Genomic DNA, 13257 nt, shown 5'->3' with positions numbered 1-13257 from the left:
TTGGTTGGAGTTGAATCCTAGGCCTTTGGACAATTGGTATATTTTGTCCAATCAATCAATCAATCAATCAGTGACACTTGTAAAGCGCGCTACATACCCGTAGGGTCTCAAGGCGCTGGGGGGGGGGGGGAGGGGGGGGTGCCGCTACTGCTCGAACAGCCAGGTCTTCAGCTTCTTCCTGCAGGAGAGGTGGTCTTGGGTCAGGCGCAGGTCGGTAGGGAGGGAGTTCCAGGTCTTGGCGGCCAGGTAGGAGAAGGACCTTCCTCCTGTAGTCGCTCTTCGGATGCGGGGGACGGCGGCGAGGGCGTGGTTGGCTGATCGGAGGTGGCGTTTGGGAGCGTGGAAGTTGACTCGGCTGTTGAGGTAGCTCGGGCCTTGGTCGTGTAGGGCTTTGTGTGCGTGGGTGAGGAGGCGGAAGGTGATTCTTTTGTTGACAGGGAGCCAGTGAAGGTCTCTCAGATGTCCGGAGATGTGGCTGGTTCGTGGGATGTCGAGGATGAGTCTGGCTGAGGCGTTCTGGATCCGCTGGAGTCTCTTCTGGAGCTTGGCGGTGGTACCGGCGTAGAGGGCGTTGCCGTAGTCCAGTCGGCTGGTGACAAGGGCCTGGGTGACGGTCTTCCTGGTCTCGGTGGGGATCCACCAGAAGATCTTCCGTAGCATGCGTAGGATGTTGAAGCACGCCGAGGAGACGTTGTTGACTTGCCTGGTCATGGAGAGGGAGGAGTCCAGGAGGAAGCCCAGGTTGCGTGCATGGTCTGTCGGTTTGGGTGCGGTGCCCAGGGCGGGAGGCCACCAGGAGTCGTCCCAGGCGGAGGGTGAGGAGCCCAGGATGAGGACCTCCGTCTTGTCCGAGTTCAGTTTCAGGCGGCTGGTCGTCATCCACTCGGCTACCTCTTTCATCCCTTCGTGCAGGTTGGATCTGGCGGCGGCGGGGTCGTTGGTCAGGGAGAGGATCAGTTGGGTGTCGTCGGCGTAGGAGATTATGCTGAGGTTGTGTTTGCGTACGATGGCCGCGAGGGGGCTCATGTAGACGTTGAAGAGGGTGGGGCTCAGAGATGATCCTTGAGGGACGCCGCAGGTGACTTCGGAGGCCTCTGACTTGTACGGTGGTAGGCGGACTCTCTGTGTTCTTCCGTCGAGGAAGGAGATGATCCAGTCCAGCGCCTTGTCCTGGATTCCGATGTTGCTGAGGCGCCGTACTAGGGTGCGGTGGCAGACCGTGTCGAATGCCGCAGAGAGGTCTAGGAGGATGAGGGCCGCTGTTTCTCCATTGTCCATCAGGGCTCGGATGTCATCGGTGGCGGCGATGAGGGCGGTCTCGGTGCTGTGATTGGCTCGGAAGCCGGACTGTGAGGGGTCGAGGGATCCGTTTGTCTCGAGGAAGGCGGCCATCTGCTTGTTGACGGTCTTCTCGATGACTTTGGCTGGAAACGGGAGGAGCGAGATGGGGCGGTAATTCTTGAGGTCGGTGGGGTCCGCTGTAGGTTTCTTTAGTAGGGCGCTGAGTTCGGCGTGCTTCCAGCTCTCAGGGAAGATGGTGGTGTCGAAGGAAGTGTTGATGATGTCTCGCAGGTGGGGTGCGATGACAGCGTCGGCCTTGTTGAAGACGTGGTGAGGGCAGGGGTCGGTCGGTGATCCGGAGTGGATGGAGTTCATCGTGCGGATGGTGTCTTCGGTGCTGATCGGGGTCCAGGCGTGGAGGGTGGTGGTGGGGGGTGGTTGTTCGGTCATGGTGTGCGTTGGTTGGTTGTTGAAGCTGTTATGTATGTCCGCGATCTTGTTGTGGAAGTATGAAGCGAGGGAGTTGCAGAGGTCTTGCGATGGGGTGATGTCGTTGTTTCCTGCGCTGGGGTTGGAAAGCTCTTTCACGATGTTGAAGAGTTCCTTGCAGTTGTGTGCGTTGTTGTCCAACCGGTCTTTGAATGCTGTTTTCTTGGCGGCGCGGATCAGCTGGTGGTGTTTCCGGGTGGCAAGTTTGAAGGAGGTCCTGTTGTCTGGTGTCGGTTCCCTTCTCCAGACTTTCTCGAGGGCTCGGCAGTTCTTCTTGGAGCTCTTGAGTTCGTCGGTGAACCATGGGGCCTTCTTGCTGCCGGGTCTGCTAGGCGGGGTCCTCAGTGGGGCGAGTTCGTCCGCGCAGTTGCTGATCCACTTCGTGAGGTTGTCGGCGGCTTGGCTGGGGTTCGCTGAGCTGGCAGGAGGGTGCTGGTTCAGGGAGGTGGCGAGCTGGTCTGCTGTGATCTTGTTCCAGCTTCTGCGGGCTGCCTGTTGCTGGTGTTGGTGGGTCGTCGTTCTCTTGAAGGTGAAGTGGACGCAGCTGTGGTCCGTCCATTGAAGCTCTGTGGCGTGGCTGAAGTCTATGTCTGTGCTGGATGAGAAGACTGCGTCGAGTGTGTGTCCGGCGAGGTGGGTGGGAGTGGACACCAGTTGCTTGAGTCCCAGGTTGGCGAGGTTGTCGAGCAGGGTGCTGGTGTTGCGGTCGTTGTTGTTCTCCAGATGGAAGTTGAGGTCTCCCAGGAGGATGTAGTCGGCGGAGGGGAGGGCATGCGGGCTGACGAAGTCGGCGATGTCCTCGCTGAATTGTGTGCGTGGTCCAGGGGGTCGGTAGATCAGGGTGCCTCTGAGGGTGGTGTTCGGGTTGGTGTGGATGTCCAATGGGTCTTTTCCTTACATAAGTAACACCAAAGTTTATTTTTGCCTTTCCCTTTGTTGGATTGTGACCCCCCCCCCCCCCTTGCAGGTTTTTGGGGCCCTGATGAAGACTTGTCATCTTTATTTTTGTGCCCACCCTTATATGAAGTTTTAGCATCTTGCTTCTTTTGGTCACCACCATTGTTCATGTTTCTCTGTTTCACCCTGGTTCTGACCCACCTATCTGCCTTCTTTCCCAGTTCTTGGGCAGAAGTCAGATCAGAGTCAGCCAGGTATTGATGCAACAACTGATTTTGGCAATTATTAAGGATCTGCTTCCTCATAATCATATTGTACTATCCATTGAAATCATTCACTTTGCTGCCAAGCAACCAGACTTCCAGAGCCTTAATGGGACTATCCACAAAGTCTACCCAGTCCTGATTCTGTGCTTTCTGGGTGTCTCTGAACTTAATGCTGTACTGTTCAGTGGTTAAGCCAAACCCATCAATGAGAGAACTCTTCAGGACTGAGTAATTGTCAGCATCCTCTTCTCTAACAGTGAGGAGCTTATCTCTACATTTGCCAGCAAAGGAGAGCCACAAGATAGCTGCCCACTGCTCTTGAGGGGCCTTTGGAGCTTTACAGGTCCTCTCTAAAGCCTTTATCCACTTATGGATGTCATCCCCAGCATGGTAGGGAGGGACAATCTTGCTCAGGTTCCTGTTGTCAAAAGAATGTTCTTTAACTATTGCTGCCACCATGGGACTCTAGTCCCAACTTTTCTTCCTAGCTCTCTGGACTTCTAGGGACTCTTTATCCAGGGCCAATTGCTGTTGCCTGAGCCTAAGCTTAGCTTTCTCAAGTTCCAACAATTGGTACTCCCTGTCATTAGAGTGGTCCCTCTTGCTAGATACAGAAGTCCCTACAGACTTTCCTCAGTGATTACACTCTGCAGAGGGAGATCTAGAACTCCTTGGTAAACTCTGCCCACTCTTCCAGGAGGGGTGGAGAGGGGGCCTTCTTGGTCTTCTCCATCATCTCCCTGAAGATCTGAGTTGTCCAGCTGGGAACCATCTTGCTCCTTCTGGCCAGGGTTTAAGTTTAGGTCATAAAAGGTGTCACCTCCTGACCTGTCCTCATTCCCTGTCCCACCCACGTACTCCTGTTCATCTGACCCAGGGGTCTTCCTAAGGTCATCAAGAAGTATTGTTTCTGAGACGTTGAGTGTTGGCTCTTCTCCCTGTCTTCAGCTTTCTAGAGTCATACAAGGCTTTCAATTCTTTGAATGAAAGCTCACTGTATCTAGAGGGCAGAGAGCCACTGGCACCTCCTTTAGAAGACATACTAAGTGTGGTGTGGTGTTGCACCTACCTAACCTACTGGGAACTAAACTCTCTGAGGTTGGAGAAAGGGTGTGCTAGACCCTTGACTTACCCAACCCAAAGTTCAGTAGAACCTATCTCCTACCTGCTTCCTGACCACCTCCTGATCCTCCCTCCCCCAAGGGTTCATCCCAAGACAAAGTGCACTAATCGAGGTTATCTCAGGTCACACGTACTACTTCAATACTGCACAGCAAACTTGTACTTCACTATCCTATATGTATAACACTGCTTTCTAACGTCCTCCTGGTCTTCCCCCTCCCCCTTAAAGGTTAATTCCAAGACAAAATACACCAATCGAGGTTATCTCAGGACTCACATACTCCCTCAATACTGCACAGCACTCTTGGACCTCCGAACCTATTTGTATAACACTGCTCTACTATATGACTCTTGCGAAAAACTGATGTGGTTCAACCTAAGACAATGTGCACTAATCGAGGCTATCGTAGGACTCATGCACTACCTCAATATTGCACAGCACACTTGGACTTCCGAATCAATATGTATAACAAGATAACAGGCTCTATTATATGACTCTTGCGAAAAACTGCTGTAAAGCACTCCGATACCCCCGGGTCCGGCCAGCGCTATATAAAACTCCTTAAATAAAAATAAATAAATAAACTTACTTATTCTAAGCTAGTATTATATGTACCTAGTACTTAGTGGTTTTCGGTTAATCAATACAAAGATTTATCTGGCAAAACAATGCAGGCTTGAATCCCACCGCTGCCACCAATGTGAGAAGTTGACCTGGTATATGATGTCCACTAATTAAAGTGGGCACCTTGCACCAGTCCAAACAACATTTATGGTGATTTAAGAGGTCAAAGATAACCTTAGAAAGTATCCAATTGGTAGCTGTGGAGAGCATCCTTCAGGCTTAGTCTTGAAGGAATGTTAAGCAACTTGTTTAGCAGAATGCAACCTTATTGTGTTGGTTAAATGAAAGGAGAACCACACAGTAGTTATAAAATATGTATTTATTATTATAACACACCTTAAATACCTCACAGTTTCTGCTACATGGAGATAAATATAAAGTACACAATACTGTATCACAGAAACAATCATAAGTAGCACTAATATACAGTGGGCTCCAGGGGCAGACCAAACCATATACTAAAATAGTGGTATAAGAAACACGACTCGAGTCAAGACAGTGTCTAGAGGTTGTAGAATCGCTGGGACCCCAAGGAATCACCCAAGGTGAGTAAGGAGGGACACCGCAGAGGACTGGTGCAGTGTGAGAAATGGACCGCGTGCTACGTACAATTCAATGGGAGAGTTGCGGTTGCAATTTTAAAGTTTAAGGACCCTTCCTAGTGGATTACGAGGAAACCCTTTGGCACATAGTAGGTTGGAGAGCTACCCCACCCATGGATACCGAAGTACCAGAGTTACCTATCCTAGGGAAGCCAGGTGCATATAGCTGATATGGCATCAGAAACCGTTGTCGATCTCAATGGAAGTCTTCAAGGAAATGCCACTGCTGGAAAGAAGAAAAGTGTCCGGTGAAACCCACTGGGTGAAAACAAAGGGGACAGAGTCTGGGTCACGCAGAAGTGACCAGGGGCTGGGGAGATGAATGCCCACCGATGTCAGTTGCTTCAGGTGTGATGATGAAGAACTTGACTCTACAGCTGCAGGGACCAGGAGACTTCGAGGATGACCAGGAGCCGGATACGAGCTGTCCCACGAAGGATGTGGAGTGCCGAGGGGTCGGTGTCCGGCAGGAGCACCAACGAGCCTTTGCAGCGGCAACCCACAAAGAAGGTCATAAAGGTTACGGTCTGGCCCAGCAAGGGGAGTCAGGGCAGGCCTGGAGCAGGCACTGGAGCCCAAGAAAAGCAGTGTTGTCCCTCAGTTGGACCCATAGGCCTGAGGCACAGCAGTCGCGAGGGGACCTCTAGCAGTTTCACAAAGTACCAGCTTGCAGGGCACCGAGTGTGAGGAGGACAAAGACCTTTGTATGAAATGTGCGCAGAGGTTATGGCTATCGATAGCCCAATGCAACTAGTTGGGGAACCGCAACAAGCATATGCACTTGCAAAAGTACGCAGTGCACAGGGGTTCAGGTTACGCAGTCCCCACGAGGGATAAAGGCCTCAAACTCGGTGAGAAGGCAGCTCTACCTCAAGGAACGTAGAAACCCACCTCCTGTGTTGCTGGAGCCTTCGGAGTCTGCAGGAGCTCAGGATCGGCAGACTGGTCAGTTGCGTTACGGTGCCTGAGAATGCAGGAGAGTGACTCCTTCACCCCAAGGGAGATACTTCAGTTGTCCTTGATGCTCCTCAGGTCCTGCAAGGAGCCTGTATGGTGCACGGGTACAGGCAATGCTTTGGACGGAGAGGGAGATGAAGTTGGGCCCAGTCAAAGTCCTCTGAAGTCCAGAGTGTCCAGATGGCCGAAGGTAAGTGGTTTCTTGATCAGAATCTTGTCCACGTCAAATCTAGGGTCCTACAGCCAGGTAAGCCCACAGGAGAGGGTATGGCAGATTCAGGGGACTCTCCAAGGGGAGGGTCAGGACAGTGGGGAGGATACTCCCCTGTCCTTTGTCCAGTTTCGCACCAGAGCATGAGCCAAAGGCTCCCAGGACTGATTTGAACTGGACTATGCATAGGGAAACCAAGTTTGCCCCAGACTTTCAGGCACTTTGGAAGTGCACCCACCCAGCCCCAATACACTAAATCCTGTCTGGGAGGTGGTCACACCTCCCTGTGACAGGATGCCAATTGTGCTGCCTTCCCCTGCTTGAGCTTGGCTCAGAAGCAGGAGGGCAGAAATGTGTCTCTGGTCGGCAGCAACCATTTTGTGCTGTCCGGGACGAGAAGGCCGGTACCGGGTATACCAGAGACCCCCACGAAGCTCGCTTCAGAAGGGTGGAATCTTACCTCACACATCGGTTACCGGTGTGAAGGTATGTTTTCAAGGTTTTTGATACCAAACATGACTTGTTTTGTTGCAGCCGTTTTCGAGATAGCATTTTATGCAAGCATATAATGCACCTCTACCTATATGTCTGGCTGCGTCACCAACAACCCGGGAGAATGGTCTCCGAAGGCTGCAGGGGTGCTCTGCTCGTGCAGGGGACCCTCTCACGTAAAACCCAGCACCCTGCCTTCAGGACTGTCGAGGCCTGCTAGAGGGGTGACTGGTAGGTTTTAAATATAGTGACCTATAGATACAGTAGACCTATATCTAACGTAAGTGGTGCATGCACCATCTTACATAGGCTGCAATGGCAGGCCTGTAGTTCCATTTTGTATGGCCTCTCGTGGGTGGCATAATACATGCTTCAGCCCATGGGAGGCCTCTGTGGTACCTATGCCCTGGGTACATATACACCATATACTAGTGACTGAGAAGGGTACCCCAGTATCCAATCTGGAGTGTACCTAAGTACATGCATAACATTTTAGGGAGAAAGCAGATAGACTGTGGTCCTGATTAGCAGGATCCCAGTCAGACTAGTTAAAAAACAGGCTTTTTGGGATAACCAAACCAGTGCTAGGCCTGTTTACAATACTATTATAATGTGTTATTATATGATCTTACTACAGAATGATGCAACGTATTTTACAATGCATCATCCAATTTTTAAAAAGACCAGCATAATGTATTCCATGCCACGAAAAAGGGATTGTCGATGTTTTGACCCGTCTTAGGCGATGAGGGTGGTTTATAACCTCCGCATACGGGTCTTCATCAGGACTTTAAAAAGGACAACCGTGGTTGCTGCCTAAACTGCCAGGACAATCCAATGAAGGTGTTGTCAGGAACATAGCAGCCCCCTCACCCAAAGACACAGAAACTCTTCCGTTTAGCGCCGTACGACATAGAGACTACATCTCCCATGAACACTAGCGTTTCCGGCGTGCGCGCGCTGACGCGGAAAGGCTTCAAAGAGTCCTTCCGCGCTGGCGGCGTTGCCGATTATTCTGTTTTCAGAGAAGACGCAGCGTGTTTCGGTTGCAGTGTTCTCCCTCCGTTTGTACCCTCAAGCAGTCCTTGGATTTTTGGTATCCGTATGGAACTTTGCTCCAGTGATTTGGTTCTTGGTCTCTGTTCTAAGCAGCCTGGTGGCAGCGGGCGACGTAGGCAGTAGCCTGGTAACAGCGAACATTGTGTAAGCAGCCTGGTGGCAGCGGGCGACGCAGGCAGTAGCCTGGTAACAGCGAACATTGTGTACAGCAGCCTGGTGGCAGCGGGCGACGCGTGCAGACCTCTTCGTTCCAGTGGGGTATCGGTAAGGGTGCTGTGCACCGCCTCGTAGTTGAGCACCTACACCGTTTTGGTCACATTTGTAGCGATCCGGGGATACGCTGTACGTTGACTGAACTAAGCTAGGCCTTGAGGGGGATATTCGCACCAGGTGTTCCTCCTTGTTGGAGGGCCACACGTTTGTAGGCTATTGCGAGTTGTAGGAATAACGGTGCAGGATCCCCCATTTCTTCCACGAACAGTTAGCTTTGGTGGACCCGATATCAAGACCGTGTGGAGTTAACACGGAACTTTGTCACGTATATTCGCCACACAGGAGTGTGGAATGATATTATTTGTTTGAGTTGTAATATCACTGTACAGTAGATCATTGCACAACTGTTTCTATTGTGTTTTCCTTAATAGGGGTATGTGGATGACAGGTGAAGAGCTCATACTACCCCTGTGATGCAAAACGTCTATAACACAAGGGTACGTAGGGGATTAGAGCAAAAAAGTAGCTAATACTCGAAAGAGTGGTAGGGGCGTTTAATCCTTTCTGTGCTCTCTCTCTTTTGTAGTGGGACCTCATTGATATTATTTGTACAAAACTGGTCATCCGGACTCTCGAGCTGAGGGTAAAAGACTGAAGGCTCCATTTGCTGAACATTGTACTTCATTATTTTCCTTTACAGGTAGTGTGGATAGTGAGGGAACTACATGCACATACGACCTAGTAGTGGAGAGAGAAGAGGGAGGATCAGTGTTTAAACGTATTGTTCTTCTATCATTTCAGATCTCCTTCCCCGCTGTCCCCTCCCTTTCCTTCCCTCACTCGACCACTTCGATAATCTGTGCTGTAATAGCTATCAGAATTGAAGCTGTCGAGGGGTGGACCATAACAAGCATCGTTCCGATCCTGAGGAGCTGAGTAACCCGACAGAATAATCGGCCTAAGGTGTTAGCTCCTCCTGATCGAAACCTCTGCTTTAGTATGGCTACCCTGGATGAAGTGGTGGCCGCCCTACAATCAGTGCAACAGGAATTGGCGGCCTCCAGATTAGAGACGGCTAATTTACAAACTAAAGTAGACCGTTTACAGAAAAATCCGTTCGACGCGGGGGGTTTTGCCATGTCTCATCCTTCCCCCATTACAGTAGAAGTCCCCACGCCTATACCCTTATCACCCCCGGAGAGGTATTATGGAGACGCCAATAAAATCCAGGTCTTCTTGACACAAGTCATGCTGCATTTTAATTGTAAAGCGAAGGCTTTCGCCACCAATCAAGCTAGAGTAGCTTTCCTTATCTCCTACTTAGCTGGATATGCTGCATTGTGGGCCGTTCCATTAGTACAACGAGACGACCCCCTTCTTTACGATTGGGAGGGCTTTAGAGAGGAATTCGAGAACATCTTTGATCGTAGGTCGCATACCCTCTCAGCAGACCGTGAACTTTTGGAATTGCGCCAAGGCAGTAAGGAACTGGTGGTCTACCTTACTACTTTCAGGCGTTTGGTAGCTGAAGCTAATTGGCCTAAAGAGAAGCAGTTCGCTATTTATTATCAAGGGTTAAGAGATGAACTCAAAGACATAATTGCGCAAATCGATCCACAACCAACAACTTGTACGGATCTTATCAACTTAACCCTGCGATTAGAACATAGGTTGGGTGACAGAAAGAGTGACGTTCGGAGGAAGGAACGCATTCCCCTTCGTACTGACAGAGTCCGCTCCAGAGACACACCACCGAACCAAGTCGAACCAATGGAGATTGGAACAGTGAGAGCTCCTTTGACCAGCGAAGAGAAAAATTTGAGACGGAAAAATGGCCTATGCCTCGATTGCGGTAAAAAAGGACACTTTGTCAGAGATTGCCTCCAGAGACCCCAGAACTCTAGGGGAAACATGGGAAAAGGAACAAATGCTGCAAAGGAGGCGGAAAACTAGATCGCTCGAGCGAATTAAGAGGGAAACCCTCGAGCGCTACCTATTTGCCCTCTTTGAATGCGGCGGAGGTGAAAAGGTTTTTTTACATCACCATTGAAGTTAAAATCGGCGAAGAATGGAAAGAGGCACAAGCACTGGTGGATTCCGGTGCAACAGGCACGTTCATGGATGAGGATGTGGCAGTACGGTTGGGAGTCGGTCTATTGAAGAAAGCGATACCAGAAGTCGTGGTAGCGGTCGACGGAAGGGTACTAGAATCTGGCCCTATCCGCTTTGTAACGGACAGGATTGAAGTCCGATGCAATCGCCGACATGAAGAAGACTTGGAGTTCAGTATCATCCGGTCCCCCCAACATGGTATTATCTTGGGGCTTCCCTGGCTCCAAAAGCACGACCCCCATATAGGCTGGATTACGAAAACCATTAGCTTTGATTCAGAATATTGCAGCCAACATTGTTTCAAGGCATTGGAAACTTCATCACAAGCTCTTTCAGCGCGACAGTGGATCGCAACTGCTGCAGAAAAAGACATCACCTTGCCCGCTAGTTACACAGCTTTTCAGGATGTATTCAACGAAATCCAAGCAGAAACCCTACCCCCACACCGACAATATGATTGTCAAATCGATCTGATACCAGGAGCAGTAGTCCCTTGCGGTCGCATATACGCCTTAACGGAGAAAGAGAACGAACACCTAAGACAATACTTGGATAAATATTTGGAGTTGGGATTCATCCGCCCGTCCAAGTCACCCGCGGCCTCGCCCTTGTTTTTTATTCCCAAGGCGAACGGAGAGCTCCGCACATGCATCGACTACCGAGCATTGAATGACATCACTATCAAAAATCGCTATCCCCTTCCTTTGATCCCGGTTCTCCTAGAGCAGGTGAAGACTGCGACCATTTACACCAAATTGGATCTCAAGGGAGCTTACCACCTGGTTAGGATGCGAGCTGGGGATGAATGGAAAACCGCGTTTAAAACGCGATATGGCCTGTACGAATATAGGGTAATGCCTTTCGGCCTTTGCAACGCCCCAGCGGCATTCCAATTTTTCCTGAATGAAGTTTTACGCGAATTCATGGATAAATTTGTAGTCGTTTACATCGACGATATACTGATTTACTCCGCATCAGAAGAACAACATGTCCACCATGTGAGCTCAGTGTTACAAGCCTTAAGAGAGAACCACTTGTACTGTAAGCTCCGAAAATGTTGAGTTCCATGTGGACAATGTGGAATTTTTGGGAGTAATGCTTACTCCGAGGGGGCAAGTGATGGCGGAACGGAAAGTGCAAGCGGTTAAGTCCTGGCCGGAGCCACAAACAGTTCGCGATGTTCAATGTTTTTTGGGCTTCGCCAACTTTTACAGGCGCTTTATCCATCATTTCTCCAAAACAGTAACGCCCATAACGAAGTTACTCAGAAAAGGAACGCCATTCAAGTGGTCAACCGAAGCTCAAACAGCTTTCGAAGAATTAAAAACAGCGTTTGTCACGGCCCCCGTTTTGGCACATCCCAACCCGGAAAAAACATTCATTGTGGAAGCCGACGCCTCCGAAGCTGCTATAGGAGCGGTCCTATCACAGAGAAACGCCACGACAGGACAATTACATCCCATCGCATATATGTCCCAGAAATTAAACGAGGCGGAAAGAAACTATACAATCGCCGAGAAAGAGCTGTTAGCGATAAAAAAGGCCTTTTCAGAATGGCGACACTTCCTCCTAGGGGCCAAAGAAAAAGTAACAGTATACACCGATCATCGGAATTTACAGTTCATGCGCTCAGCAAGGCACCTGACACCCAGGCAACTACGTTGGATGCTTTTCTTTGAAGAGTTCGACTTCGTGGTGACTTTCAGACCCGGGAAGGATAATAAGAAAGCGGACGCACTCACCAGACAAGAATCTCTTCGAGAAGAAGACGAATTGATAGAACACGCTATCATTCCTCCTCACAAAGTGGTGGGTGCTATTCAAACCCATGATTTTTTACAGAAGGTAGCAGAAGGCAGTCGGACGTGTCAATGGAGATCTTGGTTCAGGACCCATCCAGAATGGAAAGAAAGACAGGGCCTATTCATGAAGGAGCAAGTAATGCTGATACCCACAAAGAACCTGCAGAAACAGGTGTTCCAATGGTGCCATGATATACCCAGCGCAGGTCACAACGGTGTATTCAAAACTTTGGAGCGTGTTGGGAGACAATTTTGGTGGCCCAGCATGCGCAAGGATGTGACATCATGGGTTAAAAGATGTGACACTTGCGCCCGCATGAAGACCGATCACTTGAAACCACAGGGGTTACTACAACCCTTACCCACGCCCTCAACACCCTGGAAATACATATCCATTGACTTTATCACCGGACTTCCCAAAGATCAGGGCTGTGATACTATCATGGTCGTAGTCGATTACCTCACGAAATTGGGACATTTTGTTGCTTGTCATCAGATACCCACAGCTGGGCAACTTGCCAAATTGTTGCTAACCTATGTTGTTCGACTACATGGTTTGCCTCATCGCATAGTGTCTGATAGGGGGACCCAATTTACTGCTAGATTTTGGAAGGTTTGGTGTGAGGCCCTACAAATTCAAGTAGCCTTGTCCACGAGTTTCCATCCCCAGACGGATGGACAGACAGAAAGGGTAAACCAAACTCTCAAACAATACCTAAGGTGTTATGTAGACTCCACGACAGAAACTTGGGTAGATCAATTGTGGGTTGCAGAGGTAGCCTATAACAGTGCTGTACATAGCTCCACAAAAGCGACCCCGTTTTACAACACATATGGCTTCCATCCATGGTTTCTTCCCTTTGTGCATCCCGAGACTGGAAACAACATTCCTGAGGTACACGCTAGAGTCAAGCACATCAGAAACACACTAAAAAGAACCCAAAATCAGTTGCAGACCGCCAAAATGCGCTATAAAAGAGAAGCAGACAAACACCGTCGCAGTGGTCCCCAGTATAAAAAAGGTGACATGGTGTGGTTGTCCACAAAAAACATCCACTTCAAAAAGAGATCCATCTTCAACCCCAGATACATAGGGCCATATAGGATATTAAGGGTTTTAAGTCCTATT

Source organism: Triturus cristatus, chromosome 10 (genome assembly GCF_964204655.1).
Source record: "Triturus cristatus chromosome 10, aTriCri1.1, whole genome shotgun sequence".
NCBI classification, from domain to species: domain Eukaryota; kingdom Metazoa; phylum Chordata; class Amphibia; order Caudata; family Salamandridae; genus Triturus; species Triturus cristatus.
Note: the sequence above shows the minus strand (reverse complement) of the source record.